This window comes from Hylobates moloch, unplaced genomic scaffold (assembly GCF_009828535.3).
Source record: "Hylobates moloch isolate HMO894 unplaced genomic scaffold, HMol_V3 SCAFFOLD_16, whole genome shotgun sequence".
Lineage (NCBI taxonomy): Eukaryota > Metazoa > Chordata > Mammalia > Primates > Hylobatidae > Hylobates > Hylobates moloch.
In genome coordinates this window covers 6,114,463-6,131,515 of record NW_026652291.1, presented here as the reverse complement: position 1 = coordinate 6,131,515, position 17,053 = coordinate 6,114,463, and the positions used below count along the sequence as shown (strand labels likewise).

General features: G+C 41.8%; 2 protein-coding genes across 6 annotated transcripts in view; one reads left to right on the top strand and one right to left on the bottom strand.

Moving 5' to 3' along the window:
• The window catches only part of SETD3 (SET domain containing 3, actin N3(tau)-histidine methyltransferase), an 85,365-nt gene extending 77,361 nt beyond the window's left edge, over nt 1-8,004 (bottom strand). For all 3 annotated transcript variants that reach the window (XR_004244557.2, XR_004244556.2, XM_032134824.2), the window contains exon 1: nt 7,833-8,004. The gene's annotated coding sequence lies outside the window, so the exon portion shown is untranslated. The remainder of the gene's footprint in view (nt 1-7,832) is intronic.
• Nucleotides 8,005-8,148: 144 nt separating this feature from the next.
• The window catches only part of CCNK (cyclin K), a 30,762-nt gene continuing 21,857 nt past the window's right edge, over nt 8,149-17,053 (top strand). The window contains exons 1-2 of one of the 3 annotated variants that reach the window (XM_058429414.1): nt 8,149-8,272; nt 8,446-8,587. The gene's annotated coding sequence lies outside the window, so the exon portion shown is untranslated. Of the gene's footprint in view, nt 8,273-8,382; nt 8,723-17,053 lie in introns of those variants that run through there. The other 2 variants (XM_032134827.2, XM_058429415.1) reach the window with 2 other exon arrangements.

The following is a 17,053-nucleotide window of genomic DNA, read 5'->3' as shown; positions in this document are numbered from 1 at the left end:
GGGGTATCTATAAAAAGGAACAGCTAAGCCAAGAGTTTCACACATATCTACATTTCTTCACCATAAAGATATTTTTAAAGTCTACAGAATCTTCAAACTTTGGCCCTTTAAAACACCATATACCACTTACAAGTCCACCAACAACCTCCCCATCTAACAGACAAGACAGGCTTTAGAAGACAGAGAAATGAATGACATACTCAATTATTATTTAAAGTGCTGACTAATATACTGGGGCATCTGTAATCAACCACCACCTCTGCCAATCAAGCGATTCTTCTCCATCTAACCTGAATCGTGGAATAAATGGGTCAGGAGAAACAAGAAAGCACATTTAGTGACCTTGGCTAATGCGGGGAGTGGGAGTGGAGGTGGGGTAAGGGGTGCTAAATACCTAACCCATTTTTACAAAGTATAGTTCACACATAATGAACTGATTTGGATGTAATTCACTTGCATTTTTTTTCAAACACTCTAAATGGAAAGGATATTTATTTGTGTATTCCTTGAGTTCCCTCGAAAATGCTGCTTTCAACTAAACAGAACTAGAATAAACATTTTTGATTACACTTATCTGGCAATTTATCCAGGAAACCTTAGCTTAAGCACAGCATCTGTTTTTCAATGTATCCTGCGTTGACCCAACTTCACAGCTGGGTTGACTAAGGGAGACAATGGTCCCAAGGATGGCTTCCTCCACCTCAGGCTCTCAAGCTGTAAAGCACACTCAAGAGAGTGTGAGGGCCTAATCTTCGTGTAGGAAGAATAGGAAATACTCTTTTCTCACTCTTACTAAAATACTTTGCCGGCCATCAGGATCAGATTACTACATTCAGAATTAAATACACAAATTACAGGATGATGAGTTAGGAAAATGAAGACATTCCCAAACTGAAAAGTATTTAATTGTGCAATGTTTTCTTTCCTACAGATAAAGTGCCATGGTACGGTGTTAGCTGAAACTTATACATACCAGAAACGTGTTCTGGCTTTGCACAGTAGCAGGGCCTAGTAGCAGCGCCATGCCATACCAAGTCATAGCAGTTTACATGGCTAACCGGCACCTATCATTCCAATCTTCTAATTAAAAGAGGAACTGGGCCAGGGGCAGTGGCTCACACCTGCAATCCCAGCACTTTGGGAGGCCAAGGCGGGTGGATCATTTGAGGTCAGGAGTTCAAGACCAGCTTGGCCAACATGATGAGACCCCCGCCATCTCTACTAAAAATACAAAAATTAGCCTGGTATGGTGGTGCAGGCCTGTAATCCCAGCTACTTAGGAGGCTAATGTAGGAGAAATGTTTAAACCCAGGAGGTGGAGATTGCAGTGAGCCGAGATCCAGCCACTGTACTCCAGCCTGGGCGACAGAGTGAGACTCTGTCTCATAAATAAATAAATAAATAAAAGAACTGATGTGCCACAATTCAAAAGCACCAAGAAGTCAAGGCAAGCAGGCAGGGAAGAAGGTGGAATTAATTTCAACTCGGTAACTACTTAAGTACCAGGATGTATACAGACCTATAAATTGCATGCAAATAAAATTTTAATTTGATCAAAATTTAATCTTGATACAGAACAATTTGGGCTGTCCCATATAAGCATTATAACTTGAGATTTTAAAAATACAGTTGTTGGCCAGGCACAGTGGCTCATGCCTGTAATCCCAGCATTTTGGGAGGCCAAGGCGGGCAGATCGCCTGAGGTCAGGAGTTCAAGACCAGCCTCGCCAACACAGTGAAACCCTGTCTCTGCTAAAAATAGTCCCAGTTACTTGGGAAGCTGAGGTACAAGAATCAGTTGAACCCAGAAGGCAAAGGTTGCAGTGAGCCAAGATCGTGCCACTGCACTCCAGCCTGGGCCACAGAGCAAGACTCTGTCTCAAAAATAAATAAATAAATAAATAAGCACAGTTGTTGCTTTTCACAATTTTTTTTTTTGCTATTTTTCCACTAACACAATAATTTTGGAAATAACTAAACATTTCTGACTGACTTTTCATTACATAGTAGGTTTTAGTTTTAAACTGCCATTGAATGAAGTTGCAAATAAATTAACACGAGGTTCCTATTTAATGGAAGTTACCAAAAAAACCTTTCGTAAAGCAAAAAATCATTGGGTATCATGAATAATCATTTCCTATTATATCTTTCTAAAATAAAAAAGACAATGTTATGTGTGAAGAAACAGCTGTAATCCGTCAAGAAATTACCTTCAAACCACCCACATTCCTTAACATAAGGATTCTGGATTCTAAAACCAAGGAGCAACAGGATTAGAGGAGACCTCTGGGGTTATGCATAGTAGTTCTCAATCCCACGCGTGTTTAAGATCATGGCGCTGGATGTTATGGAGCAGTCACGATCAGTACTTCACCTGATCCAAGTCTGAGAAGGATATAAGACAGGCAGGACAGAGAGAGCATGTTATTCCTGATTAACAAACACACAGCCTAAGGCGGATTGCCAGTAAGTGAAAAAGGCAGATCCAAAGCTTCTGCCTTTAGGCAGCCAGCAGAGCTGCACGTTCACTTCCAAGGCAATCTCCTGCTTTGTGAGCCCCTCCAGTACGATATTGCAGAGAAGTTCACCATCCTCTCTGACCTGTCAGCTTTTGTGTCTCCCTAAAGTTTTGTCTTCTCCAGGCTTAGTGTGCCCCTCATTACTACATATTTCTCAAAAGTGAGCAAAATCAATTAAGCATATTATACTTCAATGAACTGTTTTAAAGTCAACAAAACCCTTCAGGATGTGCTCTGAGATGGACTATCCACCTTCCTGGAACTCAAAGAAATTTGACTAATATTTCTAAGACTGCCCTAGCTTTTCTATGAGCCCAGTGAATTCATTCCCTCATTCCTGCACATTTCCTGAGAATCTAATCTCAAACACAAAGATGATGCAACATGGTCCCATAGCCTTTAGGACAAGACAGTAATCAACTAAACCTTTCATGATCTTCAGCAAGATAGATGTGCTATATTAAACAACTGAGTTTTTGAACCTAAATGCAACTATTCATGCTGTCATGTTCTTTATTTCAGGATCATCCTTGCCATGTCCTGTGTCCATGGCAGTTCTCCAATATGATCGCCCCCATCACAATCATGTCATTTGGGCATTTATTATATGATCAGGAATTGAGGTAAGCATTTTACACAATATAAGATAGGTTTTAACAAGCCCTCTTCACAGATGAGAAAGCTGACGCTTACAGAGACTGATTAATTTATGCAAAATGATAGACTCAGTTTGTGTCAGAGCCTCAGCAGCACACCTCAATGACAAATCTTACTGATACTCAATAATATTTCATGAGTTTGGCTCAAAACCAACCCATTTATGAGAGCTCCAAAGGTTCACTGTTATCCCTAATATTCAAAATAATACTATTCCCTTGCGCTGATAAAACATACGCATGTAAAGGTTTTATTTTTTGGCCTTTTAAAAGTATAGTTATTTTGCTGGCTTTGTCCAAATACATAGGAGGAGCTGCAGGTTAAATTTGGGACACGGGCAAAACTTCCAGAAGAGCTTCCATCCAATCCACCACATCTCACAGTGATCTCTGCAACGCCACACTTTTGTTGCGGGGAAAAACGCAGAACCATGAGGTGACCATGACATGCAGCAAAGCTAAATTACAAACGACAAATCAAAAACGTTATTAGACACTAGTAAATATTTTATGGTAAAAGCAGCTTTAATAAGTATTTGTCAACACTAATCTTTACTTCCTCTCAAATATGTGTAATGGAAAACTGCTGATATTGAAAAGGCACGTCTATTTTCTGAGACTGAACATTGTAAACCATTTAGTCGGAAGAATTTCTTAGACCTGTTATGTCCTAATGAATTGTATTCTTAAAAAATGGAACGTGAAACTCAGGATCATAGATAGTGATAAACCTAAGATAAGTGCATACTTTATTAAGAGTTCTAGGTATCATATCTTTTTATCAATTAAAAATTAAAAATAAAAAGTTCTGTGTAGACACTTCATTATCTACATTCTCTAGACAATTTTTTTTGTCCTTCTAAAAAACAGTGGAAATATTTCTTCCTGCTCTGTCCCTCTGCCCTCCCCTACTTCCCCATCCCAGTACTGAGGTTAGGCTTGTAAAAGGCTAAGAATTCACTTTGGCTTAGTAATCAGTAGATCCCTTTCAAAATCTTAACTTCAAAGATAGATGTGTCTTCCATTGTCAACCAAGACTGTTTGGACTTACTAGTTCATTTCTACTTGGAAAGTACTTGATGTAAGAAAAAAAAGAATTGCAAAGTCTTAACTTTGGTATTTGAATTTTATAATCATTTGGAATCAGTTTTCTTCCATTCAAATTTATCTCAGTCGAAAATGTTCAATATCTGTGTTTTTATCTCGTTTTTACGGTCTGTTTATATCCAAAACTTAGAGGAGACTCCCAAGTGGAAACGGGGTCAACATAGCTAATCTCTGGCTTGAGTTAAAAAACAAGACTTCTTAATCTTGCAAATGCTAATTTTTTTTCAAAAGACCATTAATCCCAGTACGGTGGGCTTAATTTTTTTTCAAAAGCCAAGTCTCAGCCCAGTGCGGTGGCTCACGCCTGTAATCCCAGCACTCTGGGAGGCTGAGGCGGGCGGATCACCTCAGGTCGGGAGTTCCAGACCAGCCTGACCAACATGGAGAAACCCTGTCTCTACTAAAAATACAAAATTAGCCAGGCGTGGTGGCGCATGCCTGTAATCCCAGCTGCTTAGGAGGCTGAGGCAAGAGAATGAACCCAGGAAGCAGAGGTTGCGGTGAGCCGAGATCACGACATTGCACTCCAGCCTGGGCAACAAGAGCGAAACTCCATCTCAAAAAAAAAAAAGCCAAGTCTCAACTTCTTTGTAATAGGAAAATATATTATATATATTAATATTTTGATAGAATTTTTTACCTTTAGAGTAAATATTATGTAAATTAATTCTATTTGCATATCAAGTTAGTTAACCTCTCCAATTTATGAATAGAAAAATGAGAAGCTAAAAGGAAATCCAATGACAGAAATCCATTGTAAAGAAAACAAAAGTGAAAACTGTAGAAAATTGTAAAAGCAAGACTCTTTAGTCTAATACTCTTGACTGGTTAAATATGACCCAGAACAAACTGTTACCCAGATAAACACTTCTATGACTATAGCAAGAGAGAAAAGATGCACGGCTAATCAAAAGATTTTTCACTGATTAAAAAAGGGCCCAAAAATAAGGGTAGGTAATTGAGAAAGCAAATATTATAACTGGCCACAATCAACATCCAAAGTAACATAAGAATAAAGATAAGTTCACTGTTCTGTTAAAAACATTTAATGCCATAGCAATAAATGACTCCTAGTTCTTTCTCTTCGGGGGAACAAAGTCACCACTCCATTCCCAGGACTTCGGTCCAAGGGAAGGAAACACACTTGAAACTCTTCCTCTCCACCCCCAACAGAAGCACCAGGCACAGCAGCCAGGGAACAGGCAAACCAGTCTCTAAAGATAAATAACCTCTCAGAGAAGGATATTCATCCAACTACACATAAGAAAGATACAGTATTATTAGTTACAGTTCTAAACCCTACTTCGGATTCGTGATAAGAAAAAAGACTCTATGTAATTCAAACATTTAAGAAACCTGGTACGCCTCAAACTACACTGACATCTAGTCACAAAGAATTCAGAGTAACCCTGACTTAGAGGTAGAATTTTTGCTCATATTTTTACTACAACTCTACACAGCACAAACTATGCACCTGGTTTTCATTGAATTCAATGATTGTCTACTAAATATTCACTCCAAGCAATCCTCTGTCGCTGATGGTCATACTTTCCCCGGTGCCGTCATCCTGTCATTCTCCTCCAGGCAGGAGAGTACTGCGTTTCAAGGAGGCTGTTGTGACCGTTTATCAGAGCTCTCAAAACAAAAACAGTTGTCCAGTGGTTGAGCTTCAAATAGGAAAAGTATCTGAGTACGACCTCCATATTTTTGTCATCATCCAGTGGCTTGTAAAGCAAAAGCTTAATTATCATTTAAAATGTGGCCTAAATGTCCACGGCACGGAAGAGCAGCGCAGCAGCCATCACTTTCTTACTAATAGTCACTGTGCTCTTACGAGAAGCTTTCGCTATTACCGTACATACAGACATAAGATGTTTTAATCTTCAAATCCAACACCACTCCAATTCCAGGAAAAAAAGCACTGAGATGTTAGCACACCGGAGAAGCAACCATTTTACTCCTTCAGACTACAGTTCCATTTCAGATATTAACTTACAATCATTTGGAAGGCAGACAGGAAAGCGGTAGCAGAAGGCTAAAATCCAAGATAGTCTGGGGTCCCAATAAAGAGGTTCTGTAGCTGTTTGAGAACTTGGCTTTGCAAACTACTTTCTTAGGCCGGAGAAAAACTCCTCCGTAAACTGTTGGAATTTCACCAAAGTATCAATCACAGCAGCCCTTGGGACTAATCCGGTACTGCTGGACTTTCACGCATGGTAGCCCGTATAAACACAGTATATACAGCAAGGTTCAAGCAAGTCTTGGCAAATTTTAACAGTGGAGAGGAAGACTGCTTTTATTTTGCTATATTCTTGAGTTAAATGTATTCACTTAAAATACTAAACACTTCTCCGAGATTATTACTGGTTAGTTCAGTTTTGAAATACTGGCAAGGTCATTTCAAGAAGAAAAACGGGAGAGGGAGACGTATATTTTACATAAGATAAAATTCACACTTTTCAGTGTCCGGTTCTGAGTTTTGACAAACGCCATGTATAGTGTCCTCATCAGCACCACGATCAGGCTACGAAGAGAGGGGTAACTCTTCGAAGATTCTTAAAAGCAAAATTAATTTGTCAGTATACTTTAAAAGTATTTTTGCTTTTGAAACATCACTTTATTTATTTAGAAAAGCAAAATAACACGGTCCGAGTGGTCCTAAACCGCGAATGCCTTTGCAACACTGAAATGCCCTCCTTCCAACACTGGCCCGGCAGGGGTGAGCCCCGCAGCCAGGGGCGCGTGTCACTGTCAGCTCCTTTTCCCGAGTGGAGACGGGGAGAAGACAAGAGTTGCATCGCCAGGCTGGAGCCACGAGGAGGAAGAGTTTAACGCAGGAATGACAAACTCTAAAGCACCGAATGCCTCTCCCTAGCAGGGCACTGCGCGTGTGGAGCACGGCCAGGGGCGCGTGGGAAGAAAGACGACCTATTTCCTACGTCCGTCTTCCTAACTGGACGGCGCGGGAGGAGGCAGGGGCTGGTCCCCGGGCACCCTGGTGGGCACCGAGAACTCGCAGAGAGGAACATAAAACCGCACAGCCTTCCCCGAGCAGCAGGGTGACGAGAGGAAGGAAGGAAATGGGAGCGCGACCCGGCCGCGCGCAGAGCCGAGCCGACCAGCGCGAGGGGCCTGGGCCCCACCCGAGAGCAGGCGCGAGGGCCGGGGACAGGGGGGCAAGCTCGGGGAGAGCGCTGCCTGCACCTGGCACCACCTCGAGACCGGGTGGCGCGGGGCCCCGGAGCGTGGGCGTCCAAGAGGACCGGGCAGCGGCGAGCGCGCGCCTCCCGCCCCGCAGGGAGCCGAGGCAGAGGCCGACCGGCGCCCTCCGACCCCGCCGGGCAATCCCCGCCCCGGACCCCGAGCGCACACCTGCCCCTTCAAGCCCCGGGGCCAGAGCGGCCGGCGGGGACCCTGGCGGGGACGCGGGCCGGACTTCGGCCGAGGGGCGCTGGCCAGGGCGAGGGACGGCCTCGCAGAGCTCGGAGACGCGGCGCGAGTTTCCCCCGCAGACCGCGGGCCGCGCGCAGAGACCGCCGCCTGCACTCACCTGCCCGCTTCCCCTAGCGCAGCGGGAACGACGCACTCCGGCCCGGACCCCGCCGTCCGCCTCAACCAACCTCCAGGCGGTGGCGGCGGTGGCGGCGGCGGCGGCCGGACGGGACGGGAGGGACGGCAGCCTGAGACGGCCCCGCGGCCGCGGCCCAACCCTTCTCCTACCGCCCCGGACCCCGCCCCCGGGCCGCCGCCGCCGCCGCCGCTCATTGGCTCACGCCTCGGACGCATGGGCGCGGCCCCGCCCCGCCACCCAGCCGGCGTTCCGTTCGGGGTCCTCCCCAGCCAGTGGGCTGGCAGCTCCCGGGGGCAAGAGCGGCCGGCTCAGCCGCCGCCAACCCCGATGTCGCAACTGGCTGCGTTCGCCCCCGCCAGAGCTTTGATTGGGCAAATCTCGACCCGGGCCCCGCCTACGCGTCCAAGTTCCGTTAGCAGGTTCGGTTGCTCCAGAAGGCCTTTTCGCCCCGAGGGGCGGGACCGATGAGATGGGCCCTGTGGCTGGCTCCTCCCCCTGCACGCAGCAGCCACTGACCCGCGGGGCGGGCGGGAAGGAGCGCGGCGGCTCGTTCCTCTTTTGAGAGCTCTGCTTTCTTCGCATTGGTTGACAGGCATCCTACTATCTCCGCCCCTCCGGTCGCTTGGTTTCGTCTCAGGACGCAGCGTGATGACGTAGTTCCCCGACATTCCACATGCAAGATGGCCGCAGTCGGCAAGGAGAGACGTCGCTGAGGGGCTTACCTGAAGCGAGGGGTGAGTGACCCACCGACTGAGGGCAGCGCCGCCCACCTGCCGCGTATCTGGAGGTCGGAGTAGGTTATGGCCAACCGCCGCCATCCACTGGCGGAGTCTCTCTTTCCGGATTTTGCCTCCCTCCGCTAACCTCCGGTACACATTGAACTTTGGGGGCGGCCCGGGGCTGTGGGGCGGGCGTGTAGAGAGGGTCTGAGGCGCCGGGGCGGGGCAGGGAGGCCGGGCTCACCCTAGAACTGGTAGCGGCCTTCGCACTGGGGGGCAGTCAGAGTTCGGGGACTTTCTAGGGATTGGGCAAAAGGGGCAGCGGTGTTAACCGCGCACGGTCTCGTAGCCACAGACTCTTCATATCTCCCCGATTATTACGCGGCGTATTAGTCCCAACCTTGGCTAGGCCTGAGACTTTTTGGAGGTTGTTCCATGTCTAGGGTACTCCGACTTTGGAGTTTTGAAGAGGCACGTAACGAGGGTGCGACTAAGAATGAGGAAAAGGCACTTCCGCGATTAGATTTCGTTCTTGCCGAGACGTCGTCTTTACGGACCCGCTCCTGGTGGTTGATTTGGTTTGTTACGAGAGAAATTGTTCTTTAGAAAATTGGAGCGTAAGTCTAGAGGTTATGTGACAGCTCCTAAACGATTGTCTGCCCAAGTTAGGCTCGGTAATGCTCCCTAAATTTAGATTGCCAGTTAAACGGAGCTTTCGCTAAGTCATCTGAGGTTAGGAACTATTTCTAAGAGCATTTCTTAAGGGTGGTCTTCTGTGTTTTTAAGAGAAACTTGGTGATGTTCGTGTATCTCGATCTAAATCGCTGTTTACAGATATCTAGCACAATGCCTTTCAATTGTAGGTGCCCGCTAAAGGTTTGTATGAGTGATGTTGCTAGAATGAAAGCGAGGAGCTTTCAGCGCCTAGAACACTGCCTGACGTTTAATAAGCCCTCTGTATTGCTGAATGAAAGAATGGATGGATGATGGTAGTGGTAGTAGTATTGATAGACATTTGGATTAAAGTTGTGCCCTTAGGATGCTTACCTGTTAAATAATCTTGACTATGAATGTAATAATTACCCAAGATTGTCTTATTCAGAGTGACTACCGCTGGTGTCTTTTAGGGTTTTTTTCCCTCTTTTATCTCATTTCGATTATATTGCAATGCATTATTCAAGCATATTAGTTGATTTCTGGGCAAATCCTGTTTAAATTTGTTCCATTTTGAAAATGTAGTTTGCACCAACAAGCAATAAAAACTATTCGACTTGTTAATGAGGTTCTTAAATTTTAAATGCTGTTGCTAAAATTGAATGTCATAAAGAAAAATTGGTCATAGCTGTGGCCTATAAAATGGGCTAGTTCATTTCAGGACATTATATTTGAAAGCAGTGACTGCTGTCTGAAAGGGAGGACAGTGTTTTCTGCTTGTTTTCTTTAAAATTGGATAAGGACAAAAAAATCTAGAGGAATTAAATTCACTCTCAGGAGATTACAGAGTGATCATATTTTTAAGCTCAGGTAAATTTTATACCAGAGTATTTTCAGATGACTTTATAAAATCATTATTCATAGGTTTTGAAAAATCCTAAAAGTGCAGTTAATGATAGAAGACTAGAATCTGGTAAATGTCTCGGTTTTCACACAGAACCATTCGATGGCTCTTGGCTGCTAGGAACCTATTAATAATCTGTTAGAATCTTGTTGGAAGAGTCAACAAGTTTATGAGTACTTGGGAAAGGAGAGTTGATTCCCTCAAGCCAGCAGAGCTTCAATAAGAAAAGGCCAGGTGAGGCCAGAGGTGGTGGCTCACGCTTATAATACCAGTACTGTGGGAGGCCAAAGCTGGAGGATCACTCAAGCTCAGGAGTTCAATACCATCCTGGGCAACATAGTGAGACCTCATCACTACAAAAAAAAATCAAAAAATTAGCCAGATGTGGAGGTGCATGCCTGTAGTAGCTACTTGGGAGACCAAAGCAGGAGGATCACTTGAGTCTGAGAGATCAAGGCTGCGGTGAGCCGTGATCGCGTGACTGCGCTCCAGCCTGGGCGACAGAGCAAGACCCTGTCTCAAGAAAAAGCCAGGTGACACAGATCATATTTCCTTTTGTTACAGTTTGCTAGACTGGTGGTGATAGGGGATTGCTGGACATAAGTTCATTTAAGTTTATTTAGGACACAGTCTTCCAACAAGACTCTAATACTGTGTCTAGACTCAAGAGTTAAGTGTGGTTAGATGGATTTATATCCATGCAAATTACCAAACCCGAAATGTTGATTCATGAGTTGATGTAAGCCTGGGGAGATGTCTTTGGAGATATGCTACAGGATTCTGGTCTTGCCCTTACTCTGATTAACACTTTTTTAATACCAACTTAAATATATAAGCAGCATGATTCTCAAGTTAATAAATGCACTCAAACCATGTAGTGATAATTAGCACATTAGATGACACTCGGAAATCAAAGATTTCTTAAAGGCTGAAATATAATAATAGGCCAGAACTGGCCAGATATACATTTACTAGGTGAGATTGTCTCAAAAAAAAATTAAAAATAAATAAATTTACTTGGTGTGATTACATTTACAAAACCTCAGTTTTCCTGGCTTGACAAAAGTGGTTCTAGGATGTAATGTTCCACTTACAGAAGAAAAGCAGTGTCTAGATTGAGGGAAGGCAGTATCTTGGTATAAAGTAAGACTAGTTGTGACTGCTGCTTGCTAGCTGTGAATTAGTCAGGTTGTTTCGTGTCTCTGGCTCCATTTTCTCAGTGATAAATTGTGAGGATAAGAAAACTAGCTTACAGACATGCTGCAACGCAGCAGACACACAATGGACATGTTACTGAATGTTAGTTACCACCCCCCTCCCATGTGCTATGCACATCATATCTGTTTTGATTCCTAATATTTAGGGGGGACTTGAAACACTAAAAAAAAAAAAAAAACATGATGAGAAAAATGGTTAGATTTGTTTACCCTAGAGAAAAGAATGTAAAAATTGCTTTTACCTATTTGAAAGACAATCAATAGATAAGGGAAATGTATTTTCAAGGCTTGGTTTAAGGACTCTGGTAGAAGTTAAAGAGTCGCTAAAAGGTAGATTTCATTCATGCGTTATTTTATGCCATCTGTGTAGCAGATCTAGGGGATGAACAGAACAGATAAAAATCAATATAGGAATAAAGGAATTATGGAACACCAGTTATTGATACCCAGCAATGCCATAGGCTGTTCTGTAAACTAATGAGGTTTCATTGATAAGTGGCCAAACATTACTAAGAGGGGATTTCGATATTGGGTAAGATAATTGAATGGTGACATTTACTATTGTTTCCATAATTCTAAATGTTGAAAATATATTTAGTCTTTTATGATGTAAAATGATATTTATGAAGCACATTCCTGAAAGGTGCTGCTAAAATGCCTTGACAGGTTGCTTGTTTATGGATTTTCATTTTGCAGAGTTCATAAATCTCAGTCATTTTCAGAGGAATCACGAGCTACTAATGAGAAAACTTATAACTTTAGGGTCTTGTGAAAAAATAATTGAAGAGTAATAGGGAACAGGTTTATAGACCTGAAGCAAAAACTTTTTCAGGGAGTTCTACGATTTTGAGGACTGTCTCTATTCTGTCTGTGTCCATAATATTTTCACTACATTTCATGAATTGTTTATATTCTGCCTTGGAACCTAAAGGGACCAGGAGTTTGGCCAGTTACAGAAGGTAAAACAATCGAATATACTCACGATTTATCCACTTGTGGACCGAGGTTCTTTTCTATTCCAGTTTCATCCCTACTGGGTTATTCCTAACACTGTTCCCCATTCTGCCCCTTTCCTCTCAACAGATATCTTGGCATTCTACTTCCTAGAGAATATGGAGGTACTCTGAGATTTTTTAGTTACTTCCTCCCCCTTAAAAGATATTTAAAAATATCTTTCTCAAACTTTTCCTTCCATTCTCAGGGAAAGAAAGAACTTTCTTTCTAAGGTTAACTTTCTTACTATGCTTTTTATTATCCCTTGACCAGTTAGCCTCCCTTGTTCTGACTCCTCTAGTGATTTCTTTTTTTTTTTTTTCTGGCTGCAGGCATTTTTCATTCTCCTTTATGCTGAAAAATATATAAAAACCAAAACAATAACAAAACCTACTCCCTACTATTCACCGTTACTCTCTTTGAGAACAGATGCCTCAAAAGAATAACCTATTTCCAGCCGGGCACGGTGGCTCATGCCTGTAATCCCAGCGACTCAGGAGGCTGAGGCAGGAGAATCGCTTGAACCCGGGAGGCGGGAGGTTGCAATGAGCACCACTGCATTCCAGCCTGGATGACAGAGGGAGACTGTCTCAAAAAATTAAAAAATGAATAAAAAAGAATAACCTATTTCCTAGTCTGTTCATTCTTTACCACCCCTTGCAGTTTCTACACCTTCTGCCCTATTGCACTTCTAAAAATGTTATTTTATTTATGTGTGTATATGTATTTTCTTGAACTATAATCCTATACCATACAAATTACCCACTTAAACTGTACAAATCAGTCGTTTTTAGTATTTTCAGAGTCGTGCAACCATCACAATTTTCAGTGTCTCTAATAAACAACTAATCACCAATTAAAGTAAACTTTCCTTAGTTCCTTGTCCTTTAACTTTTCTTTAGCATTTGTCACTGTTGACTACCATCTCTGGTTTAAAGCTGTCATCCCTTGGTTTGTTTTGCAACGAAGGATGCAGATTTCCCTACTTCTTGGACCAATCTTTTTCCCTTTCTCTAATTTGGTGATTCTTCGTCTGCAAGTGGGTAGATCATAAGTACATTCAAGTCTGTTTTACCTTCCTGTCATTGGGCAAATGCTCGCCTTTGATGATTCTTCCTACTTGGTACAAGTTCACAGAGTTCTGTACCCAGACCCCTTCCTTCTTCACTCTCCATCCTTCCATCCGTCAACATGACTTTATAGTTGTCACCTCTGTGTAGATGAATCCCAAGTAGATATGTTCCATAGAGACTTCAACTGGCCTATTTATCTGTCTGATATTTCCACAAAAGTATCTTAAAGGTCTTCAAGCTTAGTATTTATAGAGCCAAATTCTTTTCCTCCCTCCTTATCGAAACCAGCTTTTTCTCTTGTCTTACCCATTTGTCTTTTTAGTATCACCCTCTGTGTCAGTCAAACTTGAAATCATCTTTTTCATTCTTTGCCTCGTGGCCAGTTATGACACACACACCCCTTGTTCCAACTGCCATTGTGTGGAGACAGGTGTATTAGGCATTACTTGAACTGCTACTATAATCTCCTAACTGTTCCTCTTTCTGCATACCTCTAAACAGCCCTTACCTCATTATGCTGTCTCCCCTTACATGCGTTATTATTTGTGGCACTTAAGATTCCCTGACAGATATTCATGTATTTCTTTCTTATTGTCTCTCCCACTAGAATGTAAGCTTCCTGGGGCAAAGACCTTGCTTATCTTGTTCCCTGCCATGCCATTAAGGCCTGGCTCATAGTAAATGCTCAAGAAATATTTAAATGAAAAAGTACCTGGAAAACTGTTAGGCGTATGTATCTTAAAGTAGCAATTCCCAACTGTGAATAAATTGCTAAGATGTGCTAAGATATTGATTCCCTCAGCCAACTGTCCAGTTGCCTTCTGTTCTATAAGAATATATGTACATGTTTAACACTTATTAATAATCAAACACCAGAAACATTTACATGCCCAAACAGTAGAATGGATAGATAAAGTGTGTACTGTACAGCAGACTTTCTTAGCTTTGGCACTATTGACATGTTGGACCAGATAATTTCTTGTCATGGGGAATTGTTCTGTGTGCTGAGGACATTCAGCAACATTCCTGGCCTCTACCCACACTAGATGCCAGTGGCAACCCCCCAGTTAGGAAAACCAGAAGTGTCTTCAGACATTGCCAAATGTCCCCTGGGGGGCGAAATTGTCCCAGGTTTGAAAACCACTGCTCTGCGGCAATGCGAATGAACAAATACTGCTTTATGCAACAACAGGAATGAATCCCACAAACTTAATATTGAGCAGAAGAAACCAAATGTAAAAGTGGTACTGTGTCATCGCACAGTCCTTCAAAACCAGGCAAAACTAATTGATGGAAATAGAGGTCAGAATAGTTATCTTTGGGAGGGTAGTCACTAGGAAAAGAACGAAGAGAGCTTCTGGAATGTTGGTACTGTTCTATTTCTCAACTGAATAATGTTAACACAGGTGTGTTTACTTTGTGAAAAACAATCAACCATAGACTTATAATTAGTGCACTTTTGTTTTTCTATGCTATAATTCAAATCACAGTGTTGCAATTTATGAAACCAGTATCCACACATAAGCAAGTATTCCTTGGCTATCGAGGGATTGATGAAGATAAGGAGTCCTCCTGGTCTCCTATTCAGTCTCATCTGACTTTTTCCCCAACTTTTTATTGTATGAAAGAATAGTGCAATGACTAATTATTTACCTATGGACACATGTTCGTTTTTTGCCATGTTTACTGTGTGGTTGTGTTTTAGCTGAACCATTTGAAAGTAGGTTGCAGACATCATGACACTTTACCCAAAATACTTCAGCCTTCATCTGCTAAGAATAAAGTCGTTCTCCTGTGTAATCACAATATCATTATTACCCCCAAAGAAAATTAACTGACAGTAATTCCCTCCCTAATATCCTCTAATATACAATACAATTCATACTTAAATTTTTCCTAATTGTTTGAAATTTCTTTTTTTTTTAAAAAAAAAAAGCAGGATCTAATCAAGGTTCACACACTGCATTTTGTTGTAGCCCTCTTTAGCCTTTTTAAATCTAAGACAGTCTCTCAAAATGTTTTTTCATAACACTGTTTTGAAGAGACCAGGTCAGTTGTTGAGTAGAGTGTCTCACCTTCTGGATGTGACTGATAGTTTCCACGTTATGCTTTTTCACTTACTCTTCTACCACCAGTATTTATTGTAAACTGGAAGTTTGGTCAAAAGTTTGCTTAAATTTAGGTTAAGCTTTTGGGGGACAAAAATACTACATAGGTAGGTGATATTTATTTCACATTGCATCACATTAGAAGCCATGTAATGTCAGGTTTTCACCCTATTAGTGATGTCAAGTGTGATCATTTTGTTAAGGATCAACTGTATTTTTTTTACAGTAGTTAATATCCGTGCTAGCAAAGTCACATTTATTATCAGTAGCATTTTATTATCAGTAGTTATCAGTGCTAGCAAAGTACTATTTTCTCTATATATTAATATTATTATGGACACTTGGATTGTATATTCACTATTTTATGATCAACTGCAGTCATTTTTCTTTTTGCTATTCATATTACCTTGGATTAGTCCAGTGGGCACCCATCATGATGGCTGCTATGTCTTTTTGTTTTTTCCCTAGCAAATCATTCCTTCAGCAGTCCTATGTCTTTTGATAAGCTTTGAGTAGTCTGAGTACATCCCAGGCAGGCGCCAACCCCAGACCAGAAAGAAATCTGCTTCCTTTTAGAGGGTATTGGTATTGAAAAAGTTAAGATTTCAGAACTAGGAGTGTCATTCCTTCTTGGTACTTGAAAAGGAGAGAAATGGGATACATATATATATATATATATTTTTTAACCATGATTTATTTTGATATCTTCAGTTAAAGTTTAACATTACAGATTTTTTTCTTAACATTTGGTTTTGTGCATGTGTGCATTTGTTTTCTTTGCACTGAAAATCTTGGTTCCTAACAACATTAGCATTTACATATTTGCTTTATAACACAACATGCAAAAAAAAATTTGTTTGAAAATTACATCATTAATGACACTACTAACAGTACATTAATGAAGTTTTAAAATTTCCTTGGGGCCAGCCACTGTGGCTCATACCCACAATCCTAGCACTTTGGGAGGCTAGGCGGGAGGATCGCTTGAGGCCAGGAGTTCGATGCTGCAATGAACTAGGATCATGCCACTGCACTTCAGCCTGGGTGACAGAACAAGACTCTGACTCTAAAATAAATAAGTAAATAAATAAATAAATAATTCTTTTCAGTTATTTTTGTCCTTAGAATATATCTCACTAAGCATGTAACAAGATCAGAAATTACTTGGAAGTAATTTTCTGTGTGATTTTGTTGCCCATTTGGTTTGAGTTTTAGGATTTGCTTTTTTATTTTTAGTTAAGTTTATGATTATGTTAAATATTTACATGATTCAAACATCTAAAGTTATAAAAGTACTTGGCAGGGAGTCAAGCTGAAAGAGCACCTAATGGCCATATTGGAATAATTTGAGCAACAAAATAAATAACGATAGTATTGGATTATAACCAAAAGAATAAAATACTCACGTCTGTACTAAAGTAAATAAACAAATGAGAGAGGAGAAACAAATATTAACAAAATGATTCCAAATAATAAATGTTGAAGCAGTGAAAGAAATAGAAGGTCACCATTAGAACACCACAGTTATAATC